The 23672-nt window shown below is 38.2% G+C and overlaps 1 long non-coding RNA gene across 2 annotated transcripts in view; it reads right to left on the bottom strand.

Moving 5' to 3' along the window:
* LOC118908867 (uncharacterized) overlaps positions 1 to 23672 on the bottom strand; it is a 269898-nt gene that overhangs the window by 66933 nt on the left and 179293 nt on the right. For both annotated transcript variants that reach the window (XR_008996521.1, XR_005023404.2), the window contains 2 exons: positions 19344 to 19477; positions 17982 to 18059 (listed from right to left, as the gene is read on the bottom strand). This is a non-coding gene — a long non-coding RNA (uncharacterized LOC118908867). The remainder of the gene's footprint in view (positions 1 to 17981; positions 18060 to 19343; positions 19478 to 23672) is intronic.

Raw genomic sequence — 23672 nt, 5'->3', positions numbered from 1 at the left:
CCTACAGTGCATCAGATTCTCATTCTCTCTCATATATACACATACATATGTGTGTCTGTCTGTGCATGTGTGTGTGTGTGTGTGTGTATGAATGACTAAGACATAGCGGCAGTAGCAGAGGGCAGAGGCACAGTCCTAAGGTAAGATCAGGTGGCACTGTTCCACTGTTCAGTCAGGGTTAAGAAGAGCATAGGTTGCGCCTTCCTCCAACTCCACACTTGTCCCTTTTAAAGCTGCCATACTTTTTGTGCTACTCTTAACATATATGGAATATTCTTATCTTTTGGGCAATCCACAGATTCACTCCATAAAATCATAAATTGCAAACTAGTAACCCATATGCTAGATTTGGCTTAGAGGTATTTTCATTAACTTACATGATTTTAAAAGAAAAAAACAAAAAGAAAGTTAAAAAAAAAAAACTGGAATCCTACCATTCCTGAAAAGGTCAGAAACGTGGGGGCTGTGATCCTACAATTCTGTGTGACAATAATTGGCTGAAGCCTTAGGGCAAGGGTTCCCATGCTTTGTTGCACATTAGAGTTACCTGGGGAGATTTTGAAACTCCTGAGGCTCAGGGTGGACCCTAAGCTAATTAAATTAGAATGTCTGGGAGTGGGAGCCAGGTATCAGTCATTTTAAAATGCCCAGGAGATTCCAATATCCAGCAAAATCTGAGACCCTTTTCAACTCACTATTCTCTCTGCCTGAGAAATCCGTTCTTTCCTTCCAAATATCCACACAGCCTGATGGTCCACATCCTATAGGTAGTTCATCCCATGTCACTTTACATCCTAACTGCAAAATCCCCTCCCTCAGCATCTGATGTATCTTTACCCTACTTTGCTTACTTCTTTAGCATTTGTCATAATTTAACTTTACATTCTTATTTGTTTGTTATCTGTCTCATTACTAAAATATAAAACCACAATAGCATGGGTTTTTGTCTGTCCAGTGCTGTTTTCCTAGCATTTAGAACAGGGCTTGGTAAACAGCAGGTATAATTTGTTGCCTAAGTGTGGAATGATGCTGAGAAGCAGCTGCTTCCTTTAGATGGGGCATGTGTTCTGTTTGCCACGGCCTCTTCAGCCCTCTAAGTTATCTGCCTGACTCCTTTGTGAATCTGTGACTCTGGATTTGACTATTACCCTTAAGTTTAAGTGGAAGTAAAAGTCATAGGAAATATTCAGCTAAGCTTACTGTTAGTTTAAGATGAGATGATAGAACGATATGAAAAAAAATGTGAAAAAAACTTTCATAGTCATGATGAATGTGTTTCTTTATTTCTTACTTAAAAGATGAATCATGACATTATCACACTCTCTGATCTCAGCTCAATTTGGTACTCTACATACAACAAATATTGTATAATCCATTTAATTTTTTTTTCTTTTCCCACCAAGGGTCTGAACAAGTTGTTCTATAGAGGAGCACTGATCAAAAGTGGCAAATGTCATTATTCTTGGCAGATTACCAGGAGTTCTGCAATTAACAGCAACATGAATAAAACTATTTTATGGACTTTAAAGTAAATGTAGCTTGATGAAGGGAAAACATACCAGTCTTGCCACAAATTAACCTAGTGTTAGAACTCTTCATATTGAATACATTTCTTATGTTACAAAGAACTGCTTTGGAAAGGAAAGCAAATGGGAACAAGAATAAAATAAACTGTCACCTTGCAAGCAGTACTTCTATGAATTCATTGGCAAACAGTATTTATTCAGTGCCCCCCTGCACAGAGCCCCATGCTGGGTGCTCAGGGATATAAGTAAAGAGAGAGAATATTCCTCTTTCAGCACTTACATAATTTAGGAAATGAGTCCATGCAACAATTTATATAAAGAGGACTCTGTGGGCAAAACCTGGATTAAATTGTAAAGAAAACAAAAAAAAATTACTAATTGACAGAAAAATCACTGTATAAAATATTTTGAATTTTGAAATTCTGATCCTTTTCTGAATTTATGTAGTAGGTAAATAAAATTAAATATTTATACTTGCATGGCAATATCTGACAGTATCTGGAAAAGAAGAATATATCATCTATATCTGAGATCATATAACCCATCAAATCATATAACCTATAATCATACAATCTGTTTTTGTGTATGGAATATACTACTTTATCTAAAGGTAAATAAAAATATATGTGCACATGTCAGTTATCTATTTGCTCTGAGATATATCTGTTGACCTCTTTTTCTTAGCTTTATACAGGAGGCTGGTCCCTTAAAACTACATTTCCCAGCTCCCCTTCCTCAGCCAGCTTGCAGGAAGATTCGAAGGCCGATCTGGCAGGAAATGGGAACAAATGGAATGTCCAGCATGTTTCTTCCTCCCTTTTTTTGCTTTGGGAGGTTTGTCAGCAGTAGCTTAATGCCCTCCCTCATGTCAGCACCAAATGAGCAGCTTCACACACAGACTAACTGCAAGCAGGCAGACGAGACCCTTCCCCCTTGTTCCTCTAACCTTACGAGTAGCAGTGAGTTCCTGCTATTGTTAATGTTTGGTTTGATCATACCAGACTTATATAATTAGTTCTTTGGTTTAAAATCCCTTTACTGACTTACTGAAATGTCTGACTGTTTTCCTCAATGACTCTAACTGACAAAAACATACTGAGTTTATATACATTTATTAAAAAGTTGTCCTGGCATAAGTGGGGAAGGAGAATTACCCACTTTTTCATCAACTAGAAGGTAGGATTCAAGATGACATGGAGAAGTGAAAGCCAAAAACTATACACAAGCCCTCTTAGAAAAATAAAAGTTCAGAGATATATCTAGAAATCAGCTTTCTATTTTTTAAAGTAAAAAATGATGAGCCATTCTAAACCTCTCTATTATTCAAACTTTCTCCACCACCTGATTCGTCCTTATGTTCTACCTATTCTACCTCCCTAATGTTTCTTGAATCTGATGCTTTATTTCCCTGACACTCTGTGGTTCCAGTAGACTCATCCTTATCTCTCCAAAATGACACCTTCAATCCATCCTCCACAAGGCTGCCATTGAGTGCTTTCCAAACATTAACTCTGATCACATAAATACCTTACTTAACCCTCCCCAACTAAATGAGGCCCATTTTTCTATACAGTAAAAATTTAATTATTTTGTGTATCATTTAAAATCCTTAGGGTTTCAGTGCTTTCCCATCTCTTAATTTTATTTCTCTCTTCACACTTCTCTATTTTCTTTCTCTTCAGCTGCCTTGAACTGCTTGCAGTTCCTCAAATAAACCATATAATTTCTGCCTTTGCATTTATACAATGTTATGATAGGAGCGTATACCATGTCCTCCTCTTCTTCTTGGCCCTGAGAAAGCTTTATTCATCCTTCAAAGCTCAATTGCCTATCAACTATCTTAGCAAGTTTTTCCAGGCCTCCATAAGCAAGATGCAACATTCTTTGAGCTTGCAAAGTACCTTGTGTTTTAACTATTGCTTTCACTCACTATTGTTGTTATTGGTTCATATATGTTTCTCCCTAACATGACTCTAGTCTCTATTCTATTTACCATTCTATCCCCAGCACTGAGCCCAAAGGGTGGTGCTTAGTAAGACACTGCTCTATTTTTATTAACTGACTGGATGACAGTGTTGACGCTGTAACATCTACTTTGATGTGTATCTCTCCAGAACTTCTCTAAAGCTCCCCTTGGGGAGGGAAGGAAAGTTGTCAAGGCTGTTGATTCAGCTATTTCCCATGTTTGTCTCTGGAGCACATTGGGGCCCCAGTTGTGAGCCCATTTCAGCCACCTACCAATTTTCCTGTACTTTCTACTCATATAAATTCAAAAGATGAAGGGAAATACCCACTGTGGTATAAGAAGTTTAAAGAAAAGAAGACAGTCCTGTGTGTGTGTATATATAGGTCTGTTGCTCTGTAACCTACTCTTTAAGTATATTGCATCACTTTGTAGCCAATGTCTTTTACATACAAAAACACCCAACATTTGTTCATTGAACTAATGATCTCTCTCACTACATCTTTCCTAATACCCAGAACTGAAGCCGCACAAGGTAATAGATCATTCTCAAGAGAACTATAGACTTTTAAGCCTCCAATTCTTACCTCCATGCTGTTGGCTTAGTCAGAAATACCCACCCTCTTTCTCTATCTGTCATCAATCTGAGCTGAAATCAAATGCCATCACTTCTGTGAGTGTCTTTCTGATCTGTCAAACAGAATAAACAGCTTTTTCCCCCTCCCCATAGCTTGCTGTCATTATCTCTATTTGACATTTACATTGGTCTGCTTTGCATGTTCATATTAGGTTTTTTTGAATGTCTGTCTCTTTTATTTATGATTTCCTTGGAGGCAGGACATCTTCCCTTATCTTCTCAGAACTTGGCACGCTGGTTAGCACATAGAATATACCTAATATTCATAGAATTAAACTAAATTGTAATAAATGAATTAGTCAAATAATTCACATACAGATTATTTTTGAATGAGTTATAGATTGTGTGAAGATGCCTAGAAGTTGGATCAGCCTCAAGTGAGAAGTAGGTCTCAGCCTCTCTAAAGCTTGTTAAGGTGGACGAATACTAAAGGCTTAATGCCTGGTCCTCCCAAGAGCAGTTGCATTTTAATTGGCAAGTCTGGAAGGACATTTAGTTAAAAAGGCACCAAAGGGACAAATCATGATGGACCTTCAGACACCCTGCTGATTGGTAGTGGAAAGACAGTGAGTAAGGGATCAGGTGTCACAGGCCCTCTCAAAGCGCAAAATACCAGCAGTCCCTGCCTTGCTTTCTGTCTGAGATGACTGCATTTGTTCTTGAATGTGAATAAAACAATTCTAAAAACAAAATTTTAAGGGGACCATACAATAGTTAGATTTCAACCTTTGTCAAAAATCACTGGTGTTTTTTTCTGAATAGAAACCAACTTAGAATAATGTAAACATTCAAAAGTAGATTCCTATTATTTTAATCTTGGACAATAGATGGGGAGACAAATTGAAGGAGGAGGTATCTCAACATGGAAAAAGTATCAGATGAACATTATTAGTTTCTCCCTGACTTTGGTCCATTATGCAGCTGCTTTGCTTGTCTCCCAAAGGAACAGTAAAACTGAAGGCATGAGTAGAGAATTGCTGGTATTTATCAGGCAGGAGCAAATTAAATTGGAAAGAAGACAAAGTCAAAGAAGTAAAACATGGGAAACTTTCACCAGGTATCTTTCTTCCAGGGAATATAAAACACTTTAGAAACATCATCTCAATAACAGCTATCACATTGTGTGTGTGCGTGTTTTCATAAATACCCATAGTTTTAAAGAGATGTGTGTCTGTCAGAGTGTATTAGTAATATGATTTAGCAATAGTGTTACAGACTTGGTTCTTTACTACTCCACCTAGAAAACAGTCATTGACCAAGTCATGACTAAGAGAATACTTAGAACGCATGTAGGGAAAGTGGATGAACTGAGCAGGGGAGAGGCTCAATTATTCTGCTTCTGTGGGTTGTCAGGTAAGATTAAATCCTCTGAACTTTAATGTTCAACCTTCTTAGACACCTGCTTTGTCATGTTGTTGCCTCATCAGGTTTTTCCTTTGTATTCAGTGTATACAAATGAGAGACCAGACAGAACATTTACAAGTCTATTACTACAATCATCATCTCATTTAAGCAAAATAATGAAGAAATCAAAATTCACTTGGGTGGTATACAATCTTTCCAATATGCACCACCTCCCACACCTGCAGCCCCCTTTACAGACTCGGGTGGCATGCTTTCCTGCGATCATAGATGACATGAAGAAAAAAACTAAAAATTGTGACAGTACCACCCCCTCTCAGAGCAATGAGACTAGCAGTCCATAAAAGACGAAATAAATGTACTAGCGTAAAACATCCAAGAAAAGAAAGGAGGTAGGAAGATACGCTGAGTCACATAATCCATGGCCAGCTCTGACAGTGAGTGAGATAGGCTAGCTGCCTAGAACATATCAACCAAAATACAAATTTGGACAGCCATCACAACTCACAAACCACAGTGTGTGACACCAAAAACATGCCTTGGCTGGTTTTACTGTCAGCAAACCTCAGGACTTTGTCCTTTTGATGTATTTGCATCCAAAGGTTGGGGAGAAAAAGTACTCCCACAAAATCTGCCAGTAACATAAGTGGACCCTGCCTTAAAAAAAAAAAAAGAGAAACACAAAAATTAACAAGTAATTATTCACATAAAAATGATTGCTCCTGTGTCACTATAGCATCTCTGAACATGGGACAAACATTTATTCACCATTGTCTTCCAAGCAAACAGTTGAATAACCTGAATAAGATTCAGATTTTATGATCAGTATTTGCTTTACATAACAGAGGAAAATAAAGATTTCTAAATTCAAAAAACTTTTTTGCTACTTTCTTTAGATTTCCTATTGAAGAATGTTAAACATATTCATAGTGATGACTAGAATTTCTGGATGTCATTTATAATGTTTTTGAAGTCTCATTGAGTTATGATCTCCTGATGTGGAGTGAGCATTTATCCAATATTGTGCCTAGGCAACAGGTCAAAAGGAATTTGAGCATGGAATAGCTGTCTGTTTATTTGTGTCTTTCATGCTCATGGATTGGAAAAATTAATATTGTGAAAATGGCCATACTGCCCAAAGCAGATTCAATGCAATTCCTGTCAAAATACCAGTGGCATTTTTCACTAAATTAGAACAAATAATCCAAAACTTTGTATGGAACCACACATACACAAAAACAAAACCCAAATAGCCCAAGCAATCTTGAGAAAGAAGAACAAAGCTTGTGGCTTTAACACCCCTAATTTCAAACTATAATACAAAGCTACAGTAATCAATAGAGTATGATACTGGCATAAGAACAGATACATAGACCAGTGGAGCAGAGAGCCCAAAAATAAACCCATGCCTTTAAGGTCAATTAATATGTTAAAGGAAGCAAGAATATACAATGGGGAAAATACAGTCTCTTCAATCAATGGTGTTGGAAAAAACTACATGCAAAAGAATGAAAGTTAATCATTGTCTTATACCATACACAAAAAATAAACTTGAAATGGATTAAAGACCAAATAGAAGACCTGAAACCATAGAACTCATAGAAGAAAACATAGGCTGTAAACCTTTGAACATCAGCATTAGTAATTTTTTTCTGGATGTGCCTCCCCAGGCAAGGGAAATAAAAGCAAAAATAAACAAGTGAGGCTACATTACACTAAAAGGCTGCTTCTGCACAGCAACAGAAACCATCAAAATGAAAAGGCAACTGACTCTTTGGGAGAATGTATTTGCAAATTATATATCTGATAAAGAACTCATACAACTTAACACCAAAAAAACCCCAAATAATCCAATTAAATAACGTGCAGAGAACCTCAATGGACATTTTTCCAAAGAAGACATATAGATTGCCAACAGACACTGAAAAAGATGTTCAACATCACTAATTATCAAGGAAATGCAAATCTAAGCCACAGCAAGATATATCACCTCACACCAGTCAGAATGCCTAGTATCAACAAGACAAAAAATAAAAAGTGTTGGCACGGATGTGGAGTAAAGGGAACCTTTGTGCACTGCTGGTGGGATTGCAAATGGTGCAGTCACTATCTCAAGCACTATGGAAGTTTCACAAAAGACCAAAAATAGAAATACCATATGACCCAACAATTCTACTTCTAGGAATACACTAGAAAAATACAGAATCACTATCTGAAAAGATACAGGCACTGCTATGTTTATCGCAGGATTGTTTACAATAACCAGAACATGGAAACAACTTAAATGTCCATCAATAGAAGAATGGATAAAAAAGAGGTGGTACATACATACAATGGAGTATTACTTAGCCATAAAAAAGAATGAAATATTGCCATTTCCAACAACATGCATGGACCTAGAGGGTAGTTAGTATGCTAGATGAAACACGTCAGAGAGAGACGATACCATGATTTTGCTTATATGTGGAATCTAAAGAAAACAAATGAAAAACAGGCAAAACTGAAAGAGATTCATAAACAGAGAATAGACTGCTTTCTGCCATAGGGGAGGAGAGAAGGTGGGATGGGTGAAATAGGCAAAAGGAGAAAAAGGAATTCGAAAATGGTCAAATTTGTGAAAGAGTGCTTTCCAAGTTATTGGGATGGCTGAAGTACTCAATTTTAGTTTTAATGAACCTACCAATTCTTCTCTTTTTCAGTGAAATAAAAAGTTGTTCTGGCTGTTTTCTGCCATCTGAATTTTTATGCTTGCTGTCTGACTAGTTTATGAGTGAAAGGATATATGTGGGAGAAACATAAGTGGGCATGAAATTGTTGCCCAGAAAATCTCAGCAAGGCTGAAAGAGGCACACTTCTAATTCCATCCAACAGCTGCACGGGAGCAATGTGTGAGAGAGGAGGAAAACCAAGCAAATAGACAAACTAAAAATAAATAAATTGAGAAAGAACTTAGAGAGGCTACTAGGCTGTATGCACCTTAAAATATATCCTTTAGATTCCTAAAGACAAGGAGGTCTACAAATGCCCTTCCTGTTGCAGTTGCAGCAGACATATTACAGAAGACTTTCACAGCCCACATTAGCAAAGCTTGTGTGCCATGAAGTAGCATTTTGTGAGTTCATGATAGAGTTGGCAGGAGGGGGCAACAGACACACAGTAGATTAATCCTCTTCCTATAAAGCATGAAGACAATGTGATGTATACTCAAAACTGACTTTCAAGCCAATTGAAGAAAAACAAAATGAGAATATTTATTTTAAGTTAGCAGGTCATCTCTGATATGAGAAAAGTACAGTACCATGAGAAGCAGTGTTGGGAATAGAAGCAGAGAGATACCCACAGTGCATATACACAAAAATATATAATATACTGTGAATACTTATGATGTTATTAAATATCAGCTATCAGAATTGGGGACTAAGGCATACAGCTGAAAACAGAAACAGTCACTGAGTTGTGTACATTATAAGTTTAGGGACCATCCCTTTCATGAAGCCAGTGCCCACTTCACAGGGTTTGCTGACAGATGTCAGTTTAGAACTGCCACTGCTGTCCTCGTGTACTCCGTTCCTGCTTTGGTAGGTATCACGAGGCTCAGAGAGTGATATGGAGGTCCCTTGTAGGTAGGGGGAAGGCAGTTAGATACTTATGAAGAAAGCATATTCCTTTCTGACTTCCCTGTGGGGGATGGAACTGTTTGAGGAAGGCCCAGGGAAATCACTCACACAAGCACAGGGAGTCTCATGTTTATCAGGCAGCCTGAATGTCCACTTATCCTCTGGTGCTTACTGCTTTCCATCAGAGCATGGGAGAGGTTGTGTAGGGTTGGATAGCTATATGTAGAAGGTGCCAGGATTGTCTCTCTCAAGTTCTAGATGCTCCCAGGGTACAGAAGATAGGATCCCCCAATGTTTGCAGGCTCCAGAGTAGGGAGGTGGCTGACGGTACATATAATGGGGGACACACTGTAGAGGACGGCAAAGAGGCACAGACAAGAGAGGAACGAACCATGATGCTGCCAGCTGGGGATCAGCTGACAGATGTCAGCAGATGTATTAAGGTGCTACTGATACCCAGGGGCATTGCTAAGAATGAGGCAACTGCAGGGCTGATTGGCGACGTCATCCTTCCTGCACAAACCTCACTGATGACAGCAGACCAGGTTCACAAACGGTCGAGGAGATAACTGCACCAACCAAGAGCAGTATGTCCGTTAGAAATGCATTTGCAAATGCAAGTAATTCAAAGCCTACTTTGCAGTGGCCTAACAAATAGAGATTTGTGTTTCTTGTGTAATGAGATACCTGGTGGGAAGCTGCTGCTGGCCTTAGTTCCTTATTTCAGTGGTTCTGAAATTCTCTCAGCCTTTCCCTTACGGCTGCAAGACAGTTGTTTAACTCCAGCCCTCCAGGCCACATTTAGGAACCCACATCCAGCCTGGGGATGAGAAAGGACAGCCAAATCTGTCACCTTATCAGGAAAATTAAAATGTTCTCAGAAGTCCATAGCAAATTTGTATCTTATTAGTCAGAACTAGATTCCTCTGACACTCCAGCTGCAAGGGAGGCAGGGAAGTGTTTAGCTTCTTCAACCTCTATAGTAGAAGAGTATCTTCCACTGGTAGTCAAGTTAGAGGCGGCTCTGCCTCCCAGTTCCTTCAATCTGTGCTGCACCCAGCAGGGCATGCAAGGGAGACAGAGGTCAAGGTGAGCCCAGCACCCTAAAAACCCACCGAGACCCCAGTAGCATGTATTTGGCCTGTGCTAATGGAGATGGGGAGGAGGAAGGAAGAGAATGGTATTTAAACTGCATATGCTTTAATAAAGTATGAAAATGAACAAGACAGTCTTAAAGATATAAAAATGATCCTTTTTTACTAAAAAAAGAAAGAAAGAAAGAAATACAACTGGATAAGAGATTAAGGGAATCTTACAGCAGCTGAAAGGAAGCTTTGACTAAATATAGTTAGTAGCCATTACTAGCAGAATAAGATCACTTTATTCCTGCACATCTAACAAATTCAGACTTTACATCAAAGTTAACTCTTTATTTATTAGGGGATCCCAGTGGGTAGATTCAGGACTTTTTAGCTAAACCTCCTTTGTTTTAGAAAGTTCTGAATATAAAGGAGCCTTAAGAAGATATACCTCATTAAAATACTCATGATTAATTTGCATGCAATCCTCAGATGGATTACTATGGAATTAAGTACATGCTTTACAGAATTGTGTCTGAACAAAGCCTGGTTCTACTTGGGAATAATATTTGACTTACGTGTGATAGATTAACCATTACTGCCAATTTTTCCATTTCCCCAAACTAATTTTGGGAGATTGCCCCCCACATACACATACATGAGTACAACATTATTATCTAACTATATGGTACTTTATCATTTCTAACTGTGATCCTAACACATCTCTGCTTACCAAACCTCAAGAAGCAGATACACTCTTTGAGGCCTAAAATCAAATTCAGTAAGAAGTTATTTTCCAACTTTTCGATCTGCTCCATTTAATTACTGGAGGCCATTGGAGCCCTGTGTTTGTCACTGCAACCCATAGAAACTTTAGATACTCCTAATATTCTAAAGGAGACAAACTGGCCTGATCTAATATAATTGAGATTTCTGCTATCTCACGCCACAAACACACATCTTCAGTTATGTACAATCACTGAGTTATGTTCTGGGAACACAGAAAGGAAAAAGATATGCCTTGTCCTTGAGAAACTAAAAATTCAGCTCTGGCTAAACTAGTAGCATCATGAGTTATTATCTGTAACACATCGTGATAATTACCAATGCAAAAATATTTACATATGTCTGGGAAAGTGTAATCAGGGGAATAACTATACCTGTGTAAAATGTATTATTAATTTATGAAGGGAAAATTAATTAAATGAGTTAATCAAGGTCTCAAAGTCAGCTAAATTCTGCCCTGTGTTTGAGAGAGCAGCGTGTCCTTCTAGGCAAGTAAGGAAGAAAACCATTTCTCACCCAACTCAAGAAAAGATTCACAACCTAAGTGCTGGCTGACTCTGTAGAAACCTGCAGAGAAATTTTTTTATACTGCATCAGGTACAGCAGAAGGAAACAACTGGAAGCTGTCGGGCAAATACCAACAGCTTCTGTGTGATTAAAAGAAATTGCCAAGTGCTGTAAGTATATTCCTCCTCCCTTCAGCATAGTTTTGCATGGTTATGTGTTAAGTCTTAAAATAATAAATAGTAATAGTTATTTATTGAGTGCCCATATGCCATGTATGTAAGTCTGGCACTGTAAATTGGACTTTACATGTATTATTTCTAAATTCATAACAATTCCAATATAAAGAGGGCACTATCACCTCCATTTTACAGATGAGGAAACCATGAAATAGAAAATAGAAAAGGACTCAGGAGTTGAGTTCAGATTTGTCTCTGACTTCAGTGCCTATGCATTTCTCACTGCACCATGGAAAATACTAGACCATTATCAATGCCTCAATTTAAGAACACATTCCTCACTGCACCTCTTTTTAGCCATCCTTTAGAAATGTACAGGAAATGGCCCCTCCTCTCTTGCTCTATGAATCAGAACCTCCTTGGCCAAGGATAAAATCACTGTTAGAATTCAAAAACTGTTCTAGATTAGCAAATACTCTTCTTTCTGTTGATGCCAAGTGATTTTTTTTTCCCCTCTCAAGTCTGATCTTGGTTTTGCTAGTAAATATTGTTTCTATCTCCACCCTCACGAGCAAACACAGCTGGCTTTGGCTGTCAGAGATTCAAAGAACCTTCTGTAAAGATTTAAACTATATGAAAACAATCAAAATGCAAAGGGGAAAGAATGTTTAAATAAAAGATAATGTCTTCAAATGTAGGTTTGGCTTTGCTTGCATTTTTTGGAAGCCAATGAGGGTTGAGAAAGGATTGATATTTTTATTTTCAGATTTATCAGAAGAAACAGATTTCTTCTGTTCAGAAATGTCCCAAGTGAATGATAAAGTCAGCAAAGCCAATATTCAATTCTTGCGTTTTCCATTATCTTACTGCAAAAGAAGCATGTCTTCAGGTCCTCACTTGGCTGCCAGTTGACCTCAAACAGGTCTCTTTCTCTCTGTGAGTGGAGTTTCCTCAAGTGCAATATGGAAAGTTGGACTAGTTGATTGAGCTCTAGTTCTAACACTCCATTTTTACATTTATAAATCATGGAATGACTATTTCTTAAATGCGGTGATGTGTTGCCTCTAAATTCATGCTTCTTATAGCTTTTTTGTATGCCAGGAGCCTTAAAGCTTTCTATCAAAGGTGATGGAGTCACAGGATACACATGGTATAGATTTTTGAGAGGACTGATGCAACTCAAACTTGGGCAGTTTTTAAAACATCTGTATGAGATATAATTGACATATAATAAGCCAAACATATTTCAAGTGTACAATTGCTGAAGTTTTGACAAATATATGCACTGTGAAACCATTACTACAAGATAGTGAACAAAAGTGTCCTTATGCCCCTTGTAATCCCTCCCTTTCCCATTTCTATCAAAGGGCTTTCTGTCAAGATAGATTAGTTTGCATTTCATAGACTTTTATGTAAAAGAAATCACACACTACACACACATATAGATCTGCCTCCTTTCGCATAATAAAATTATTTTGAAGTCCTGCCATATTGCTACATGTGTCAATTGATCATTCCTTTTTACTGACAAGTAACATTCTGTTATATGGATATACCATCACATATTTGTCTATTTTTCTGTTAATAGGTACATGGGTTGTTTCTGAGGCTTGCTGTTTGCACACGTAGCTCCAAGGGGTATTATCTCCCTCCAGCAATGAAGTTGCTAGTTTTTGTGGCCTTCTCAGTTATGGTAGAACTATGAGAGTTGTAGAGCTACAGGAGGTGGTTGTTGGAAATGAGAGCAGCCCCAGATTTCTACTGTTCTTACCTGAGATTTAGTAGCTTTTCTTGAATGAATGCTTCTTAACTCATTATATGCCTGGATTCCAGAAATGGTTGTTTTTAACACTCTTTTTCTCTTTTAACATTGCTTTTTGGTTGGAGGATTTGCCAAGCTATTCACTCTATCATTCTAGGAATCACAATTTTTTTTTTGTATAATTTTTCAGACACATTACATGAATAGCACAATAATCCCTACTTCTCAGAAAAATCCCATCCAATAAGGGAAATAGAATTTGTGCCCATGTAACTAAAATACAAGACAAAGACGAGGCACTGCATAAATAAGCAGCCACTGAGTCCCTTAGGTGTTCAGAGGAAAGAAAGGGCATCCTCTCTGGAAAGGATTAGGTAAAGCACTGACGGTGGAGGGAGCATTTGAAGGAGCCTTAAAGGGTTGTTAGGTTTTCAAGAGATAATGAAAGACTGAACATAGCAGTTGCACGAGTAGTTGTGCTGACCTGGGACTTCTTTCATTTCTTTCTGCTTACAAGTTTTAAAAGTAGTACATGAAAACATTTCCATTGCAAAAATATTATACAGTTGGCAATGTTCAAGCACCTCTACTTCCCTCCCCTCTTTCACCTCTCCCCACCTCAGCTCCAACCGATTCCTTTCCCCACCACTATTTCTAAGCCATTTCCTATGCACTGACTTACACACACATGTAACAACAGATTTCTGAAAATTTGAACAGAGTGAGTTCACACAGTTATATTAGAAAAAAAGAAGGAATATTTCTAGGTTTAGATCTATGCTGACAGATAAATATTTGCAAATGTCAATGACTTGACTGAGGGCACCAGGCTAATACCACCAACAGTAGCAAATAGTTTACTATCTGTGTAACCCTAAGCTTCCCAGTAGCTAGGGACTTCAGTTTATTCATTAGTTAAGATAAGCTAGGCTAAGCTATCCATGATCCCACAGGTATACTGCAATAAAAGCAGGTTTCTCACTCACATGAATTCCAATGCGTTTCAGCTTTCCTGAAGTGGAGAAGCCCTTCCCTTCCAGAGGCACAGACTGGGGAGAAAGAGTAGAAGATTGTGTAGGATATTCCATGGTTAGGCCTATAAGTAATGTGCATCATTCTTCCTACATTACATTGGACAGAATTCAGTAGCGAGTATGTTCACAGACAGCTGGCAAATTAGTCTTCTTGTGAGCACAGAACCTTTAAAAGAGGTTAGTGAGTTCATATTATTTTCTCTTCCACAAGTTTCCTCATCTGTGAAGTATATGGTCAACTAGATGATGATTACAGCCTTCCCAATTCTATCTTCTTATGAATATTACATTCACTGAAGGAATCTGACCTCATTCTGGTATTCAAATGCATTGTTCTTAACTTTGCTAAATTGTGCTGTTTTTCACCTACTTGCCATTGTGTTGTGTGTCACATAAAGTTAAGACACTATCAGACTTGAGGATGATCTGGCTGCAACATCTGTCACCCCATTTAATGTCAGGTTGATTAGGCTGATTTGGTGGCTAGGCAGGCACCACCTTCCTCCCTTACCATTCCTGAGACTGTACACCCCAGCAGAGAATGATCATTCTTCAGTCAAGGGTACTCTGGTAACTGTGCTCCCAGGGAAGGACCTCCAAAAAATCTCTTGAGGTCCATTTGTAGGAGAAAATAGGATCAAGTTTCAAAGACTCTAGACTCATCTGAATGAGGTGTTGCATGTGGTGGTCTGCCTTGGGGAAAAAAAAAATTGAGATTATCAGTCATTTTTTTTTCTTGGAAAATTCCTCCCAAATTTCAAGAAGTAATGGGAAAATCTGAATTTAAGTCTCAATTCTTTTACTGATGATGGAATGATGTTGAGCCAACCATTTACATTATTTAGCTTCTCTAAACCTTTACTACTTTCATTTTCACTTACTAATAATTATGGCCAAGTCACTGGAATGTTATGAGGGATCAAATGATAGATTAATTGGGCAACTGCTTTGTAAACTATAAATACAATTTTAATAATAAAGGAGAGAGAATACAAAAAAGGCAAGCAAGAAAGAGCAAAAGGATAGAACTGTAGAATGCCTGCAAAACAGGCCCTCAGAAGGGACTCAGGGTTGGATTTTGAGACCTTTGCATCAATCTGAGCTGGAAATCTAGAGAAGAGAAGGGGAAGCTGGGAGCAGGCTACGGTGGGGAAAAGAACAAATGACAAGAAGAAGAGATGGGGCTTTGTGAATAAAAGGAGTAAGTTTAGAGAGCAATTTTTAAAAATAACATTTCTATTTTGAAACAAATTTAGATTTACAGAAAGATGGCAGGTATAGCACAGAGTTCTTCTATACCCCTCACTGAGTGTGCCCCTCTGTTAACATCTTATGTAACCATAGCATATTTGCCAGTGGGGGTGTAAGATGTAGCAAAGCATACTAAATGCAGCATCTCATAGAAATTACACTATACTGATGCACACACAACACATTATTAGTAAGAAATTGATACTCGTGTATTATTATTAACTAAACACCAGAATTTATTTGAAGCTCTAATCTGTTGACAGTCAATTCAGTTTACCTAGCTGAGATGAGCTTAAATTGATCCCTGTCTCCATGTGTCTCTACTTCCTTGTTAATTTCTGGATTACTGACTCAGTTTCCAAAAATGCCTTGTGAAGTACAGTCAATCGCAGGAGTCTTTCCTGGTCCTCAAGACAATACATATCTGTATCCTGATGAACAGATGCTCTAGTAATAACTCTTCAATGTTATCTTCCCCAGGAAAGTAGCAGAGGGAGATGATTTAGCCAGCTGGGTGGGTTTAAAAAAGTTCTATTTTATTTTTCTTTAACTTGGTCATAAACCACTAGCCAAAGAGCAATTACTTTTAACAATATGAGAAATATTGCAGAAGGCCCTAGGGAGAGGAGGCATTTAGAGTTTTCCACATTCCACATAATTAGTACAGGCATCTTAAGAGAAATTTAGTATGGCATCCATCCCCTAGACTACCCCAGGATAACCTGAGGATCATTCTAGAAGTTTCATCTATTTGCAGTGGTCTTCAAATGGAGATTTATAAGATATGGGGAGTGTTAAGTAGTCTTGGCTTTTAGAGGGTCTGGAGAGAGAGATGGGAAGCATCTGCAATATTTAGGACAATCTCACACAGTAAGAATTGTCCTACTTAGGCATCAAGCAAAAAGAACACTGATGAACACTGCCCCAAAAAAGATATCCATAAGGCATATGTTAAGAATTCATTAGCAGCTTTCCTAGGAATCAGCATCTCCTATTTAGGGTTAGTTCTTCAGAAAATATCAATTGTCAGAAATGCAATGCCATGTGTGTATGCTTTCTTCTTCAGCATGGAGAAAGAAAGGAAGCTGCTCTCTGGGGACTGTTAAGTCACAACAACATCAATAAAAATAGCCATAAATATATATGTATACATATATATATATATATACACTACACGCCTAATTTTTTTCTTTGTGTTAGTGCTATAGCAGAAATAATTATACTCTGGTGCTTGCCAAGTTTCTTAATGCAGTAACAGTTGCAAGTCAGTCTCTTAAATTAATAGAATTCTGAAAGCAAATATCCTTAAATATCATGAAAATGCCTCTCATTATTTTACATATTTTCTCTCTGCATATGTGTGTCTCAAAAGGGCCCTAAAAGCTTCATTGGGGGCAGGAGTTCAGCACTTCAACACGTGTGCTTTTAAAAATGTTGGAAAATGCACAAATTAATTTGCCAGTTAAACTATGTAATTGGATCCTGATTTATTCTCCTAGAATACAGCTAGTAGGTTGCTTTTTCTTTCCTTTTTTGAAAGAGGCAAAAAACTTGCCATGATTCCAAGATGAGTTTTGACAATATGTAGAGCATGCTCAAGTTAGAAACCTCAGCTCCTACTGGCTTAAATTCATGGTGTGTGGGGTTGTGGGATGAGGCATAAATGGTCATTTAAAGTGTCATTTAAAAATCTATTAATTTCCTTTCCCATTATAGGCTTTGCAAATGCAATCCTGCTTACAACTTCCAGAAATTGAATTACTTATTTTCTAGCCAGTATACCACTCAGAGAGTTAAACTAGATATGTTTCTTATAAAAAAACAAAAACCGGTTATCTCAATCCCTTTACCACTCAAATTTTAGCTAACATTTTGACTCTGATATTTGTTAGTTTTGTAGGAGGGAGATAGGGCTGGTAGCCCTTCTATCCCAGTGAACACATGCTAACTGTATCACAGGAGGTAGAGACAATTTAGAAGCTTCACAGAATTTCAGTGAAAAGAGAAATTCATGCAGTGAAATAAAAATTAGGCTCTGCTGAAATCTTTACACACTGTCAGCATGATTTTATATGCAGTTACTATATTGATAAGTACACCAAATGCAGAGTAATCTAAGATTTAATTCAGGATATTAAGTACCGCTGAAAGAAAACCATCTTTTGGTTTAGCCTGTGGATGCAGAACCAGTTTCTAGGCCATCGACTTTTCACCAAAACACAGCTTTCATACCTACTTTGAACAAAGAGTAAGAACCTGTACCAAGGTCCATTTTACTTACCAAGAATAAATTCTTGTCTTCAAAGATATTCTTTAAAGATGCCATTTTCTGTCACAGGAAACAGCAATTAGTAGTTTTCTGTAATACACAAACAGAATGCCATATATCCATGTCAGAGACAATGGCCAAGTCACAAGGAGATAAAGCATTAGCATTATTTTAATATCTTAACTGTACTTGTCATTTTAGTTGTAGTATAATGCTTCATTGGCAATTTGGAGTGTCTTGGAATCAAGGGATCTCAGTGCTAAAAGGAAACTCAGAGACCAACTGCACCATTTCCCTTGCTTTGCAGATATGGAAGTTAAGGTCCAGTGAGATACAGTGATGATCGAGGCCATCTAAAGTGATAGAACACCTCCCTCATAAAATCGCCACTTTGAGGGAAGATGTTTCTATTTTGTCTGAGGGGGGAGAAAAAAATCAACTTAACTTCAAAAGGAAACAGAATGTTTACTGCCACTAAGGAGAAACTCTCTGTTGCTGGATTTTGGTATAGGCCCTTAAAATAATGTAGAGGATGAATTTCAATTACTTACTTTATTTTTATGGTATGTGCTACAACTGAGTCAACTTTGCCGGTTATCTCATAAGAGAACCCACAAATGTTTTCATGTTTTGATCAGGCGCCAAGATCCCTTCTCTTATTAGGAATTTATATGTTCCAAAGCCTCAAACCTAAGAATCAAGATAAAAGAGACCTCCTCCTGGCCATTGTGTAAGTTAAAATAAGACCTTCCCAATCTGATCTTCCTTTGTATGTTTCCCCATTTACCACATATCAAAAAGAAATGATGACATAATTACATAGTGTTGAATAATAGAGAAATTTTTGCTCTGATCTGATCATGTATCTCATGTGAGCATCTATAATCTATTGGTCAAGTCATGGGTCTAAATATGCAGCATTCTAGGACTTAACAGCAAACATGCCTCACAGGTGACAAATGCTGCTTACAGATTAAAGGAGACCACATTTGTTAAGAGAGTGGCTACCAGCATAAGCCAGTCTATAGTAAGAGGGTGTTCATTTTAAGGGTATAGTTATAAGTCTTTAATTGGGAGAGAGTTACTGCCTTGGGATGAATTCAGAGATAGGAACTCTTTCCATGGGCAACCCAATGGAATTTCATGACCTTTTTGACCTCAGCCATCAATATTATGGCTCCTAGCCATCCCCTCTGTTTTGGTCTGAGTGCACAGGTGGCAATACAACAAATAAAACAGTTGGGGCACAGGTTAAAATGTCAGTGGCAGAATTTGAGCCACTGTAACCTAGGGAGTTGAGTAATCCTAACAGTACCATAGCATCTGTGAATTCAGACCCATGGCGCTATTCCAGAATGCATGAATTAAAGTTACCTTCCCAGAATGACAGATAGTGCTATCTTTTTCTCATGGATTTTCCACTTGCAATAGATGCTCAGATTGATCCACTTAATTTTGTGGTAACGGCAGACAGGATCTTGGAGTCACACTTTCTGAGATCAGTCGACCTGGGGAAATTGGACAACCAATACTTTTAGTTATAGCCATTTTCTCAATTTACCTTAAAGAACTGAACCCATTATCTTCCACAATTTTTGTTTTACTTTTAACATTTTAAATAAAAAAATTTCTGAAGCACATACTGATAATTATAATGTATTATAGATTAAATACTAGTTGAACATTTTTCTAGCATTGCCAAGTTTCCTATAGGAATTTGCACTGAAAGGGGTCTCACCATTGGCTATCTTATAAATATTGGTTCTACTACTTAGTGGTTCTACAGTTCTACTATTTATAAAAACAATTTTATTTATATTCATAGTTTTCTTTTACCGGCCCATAAAAGGACACTTGACTTCGTACCACAGTTTAGTAAAAAGGAAGTAATTATTGGGGCAGTCTTTAAAAAGCAGGAGTATGTACGTTCCATTTACTTTGTGTTGTATCCTGCCCTACTGCCACAGATCCTGGGAGGGGAGGCAATATTGCTAGAAAATGATGATTTTGATGCTGTTCCTTGGGGTTGCTTCATACTGAAATGTTTTGAAATCTGAAATTCTACTTTGCCATTTTCATGAGTTATTTAAAGCATTCCTTCTGCACACTTGAGAATGGTGATGGTTTAAGGATGCCAAGAACCAGCTTAAGCTGACTGGGAGCGAATTCTTGTTTTGGAGTCCTCATACCTCCCTACCAATATCACACTCTCTTGAGGAATGCTAAGAACTTGTGTGGACTTCCGAGGTTTTTCACATTGCCTTTTATTTTCTTAAATATCACATTTGATTTCATTTTTCTCTCACTTTGAAAAATAATATTTAAATAAAATTTCCTGCTTCAGTATTCTCTAGAATTAATGAGAGATCTTCTCTCTTTGTCTCTGCCTGTCACTCTGTCTCTGCCTCCCTCTCTTGTTGAGTCTTGCTGTGACCCACACAGAAAACAGGAACACCTCAAGCCAATAACTGAGAGGCCGTTGTCTGTAATCAAAATCAGAAAATATTTCTAGCTAGGTGCATTTCTTCATGCAAATCCCACCATTTGTACTGCCCCTCTGATGGATGCCACTAACATTACCATCATGGGTGCATTTGAAAACTGTTTTCAGATGGATTGCTTTCTGTTTACACATTCTCTTTTGCCATCTACCTTTTTATCTAGCTAATACCAGATGTTTACCTACTTACAAGGAATATTACTCTCAGGAACAGTATGAAACCCCTAACTGGTGGGAGAAGAATCCCTGACATTTTGAGTCCTGAATACCCAGCACTTTCACTTCTTTTGAAACATACCACTGTACATGCATTTTAATTAAACCCAAACTGCCTTCATGGAGGGGTTTACATGTAACCAATTATTCTGAACTTGGGCTTTTCTCTCCCTTTTGAACTTTAAATTACTATCTGTCTTTCAACATATAAGGAAAATGCAGCTATGACTACTGTAAATAACATATTTTCCTTGAGCATAAATTTGGGATGTGGCCAGTTTTCATTTTCCTTTTTCCACCAGCAGCCCAAAAACTTCAACTGTCTTACAATGGATGTTTTCTAAAGTACAATCACAAAAGAGATTGTGAAAATGACAATGTTGTGTTACCAATTTATTCTCTTGCACTGACTTCTATATCAAAACTGCTAAGTTGGGAAGACAAAGGATGCTTTCCCAACCGCTGGCAACACAAAGCTCCTTTGTATTCTGACTCTTCTCTTCCTCTTACATCAAAATCAGTAAGTATTTTGTGAGACAGACTGAAATGTCAGTCTTTCCGAGGAGCAATCAAGTCCTGTTTATTCTTTGCTCTGTAATTAAAGCCTGTTTCTGTGAGAAAAGTAAACCAATATCCCAGCAGCCAAAGATAACTGCCATGCTATTTTTAATCTACAACAACCCTTTCAACTGTATGAACCCTTTGAGACTCACTAGAGTTTCATATTCTTAAACCAATAGAAAAAAGATTCACAGAAGACAGTTGTGGGTAATAGTTTTATGGTATTAAACTTGGGTGTTTTCTTTGAAATGCTTGTTTTTAAACAAACACATGACAAAGGACCCAGATGAAAATGGAGGATTTGATGAATGTGCTTCATCCACCCAAAATGTGGATGCAGAATATGCCACCCCAAAAAATATCTCTGGCTTAAGGATTATTTTGAGCTGGTTAGTTAAAAAAAAAAAAAAAAGCAGCTAACGGAGAAGCTCTGAAAACTAAGTAAAAGTTACACTTTTGTAAGAGGTATATGCATTTATAAGGGAAATCTCCATTTGTAAAAGTGTCTCCATTTTTGCACCAGGAAGAGGAACTCTAGAAACTCTGATCAATGGGGAAGGCAAGGACTTAAATCTGCATAACAACCAAACCTTTGTGTCTTGCCAATGGGTTTCAGCCCCTGGCAAGTTCACTATGGATTCAGTGAGACTGAGGAATGACATTGGAACATTCTTGGAGTGAAAGGGTTTATTACCCAGTTTGTTCTCCTGGCAATAGGTCGAGCACTGGAATTACTACATCTGCATCCATCAGCCTGCAGGTGTAATCCTCCTCCATCTCTGCCTCCACACAGAGCACTGGGCAGAGCTTTGTATATAGTGACTCAATCAATAACAGCTCATTACCTATGGGTGTGGCAGCAGTAGCCTAGCAGCAGGTCAGTTACAGCATCAAGTAGTTTAGGTCCAGGTGAGGATCCTGGCCATAGGAACCTTCACTTTATACACACTCCACCCCTCCAGGATTCTTGCCTCACAATCTTCATGTTCTCAGTCTTCCGCAATGGTCCCTATGTGAGAAAGCTGGAGCATTGTAACCAGATTCCACAACAGCAACAGAGGATAACAACAACATAGAGATAATAACAAAAATTAGGATACAAGATTTTGATACAGGTAACAAAAATCATAATAATCCTCAAGCTAGAGGAGGTTATTTCTTATATTCAAAACCAGTTCTACTCAGATGAGTTCATAACTCACACTTAGTAGTGGTATGGATACAGAGCTCCATGCACCCCAGTAAGTACTGGTTTTTTGCTAGGGTGTGTACCCAATCCACAAAGACCTTAGGAGCTATAAGACACATGTTTTAATAACACCAACATAGGCAAATCTTGTCCACCAGGTAGGATGCATGCAAGAGAGTGGTCCTGTGATAGGACTGTAGCAGGAAGGGGGTCCCTTCCAGGTCTAGTGTACCATACCTTTACCCCCGTCCCCATAGGGGTTACTGAAAGGTCTATATATAGTGCTCCTGGAGGTACATGCATTGGCCATAATGATAAAACAAAACTCCCCAGTAAGATGCTCCTATTTTCTGTCCATTCAGGATGTACTATTGTGATCTTTACTCTACTGTTACTCTAGGAAAACACAGGAGGCCTGCTTCAAGGCCTTGTCCCCAAGGTGCCAGGAGGGCCAGCCAACATTGGTCCATGTGTCAAAAGGTCCAAGGCCACATCCAGTTAATGGAGCTTCCAGGGTTTAGAGTAGTTGTTGCTGGCAGCAAGATATTATTCTGGTGGCCAATCCATGGCTTCAACGATTTTCCTTGGTTTGTAGTTGCAGTTGTATAGGGAAGGCAATGTGTTAGCATGTTTACAGGGCTCGGGGTTCCCTTTCAGGATTTCTCAATCAAATGCATAGCACTGTCCATAAGCAGATCGACCATCCCCACAGACTACTGGTCTCTGACTTCAGTCCAGATTTTAACAAACCACTGTACCTCTCTATCATGCCTACTGTGGTAGGATTATATGGCACATGAAACTTCCTTTTGATTCCCAACTGTTACGCCCATTCTTTTAATGCATGTCCAGTAAAATGGGTACCTTAATCACTCTCAATTACCTGTGGTCAGCCATAGGCTGCAAAGAGATAATCTAGGCCTCTTTTGGTGTATGTTGGTCTGCACAATGTGTAGGAAAAGCAATCAGAAGTCTAGTAGCTGTGTCCACACAAGTCATGATATATTGGTACCCTTCTGACACAGGCAGAGGCCCAATATAGTCTATCTGCCACCTGACAAGGGGTATCGACCCCTTAGCTATTGTCCCATGTTGCTGTGGAACTTGATGTAAGTCCCTTTTAGAGCATATGATGCAATCCTGCCAGGCTCTGCTGACTTCTTCAGAGGTCAAAGGCAAGCTACACCTATGGGCTACAGACCACATTGTCTTTTGCCCCACATGCAACAAATGCTGA

This window comes from Manis pentadactyla, chromosome 3 (assembly GCF_030020395.1).
Source record: "Manis pentadactyla isolate mManPen7 chromosome 3, mManPen7.hap1, whole genome shotgun sequence".
Classification (NCBI taxonomy): domain Eukaryota; kingdom Metazoa; phylum Chordata; class Mammalia; order Pholidota; family Manidae; genus Manis; species Manis pentadactyla.
This window is presented reverse-complemented; position numbering and strand designations above follow the sequence as displayed.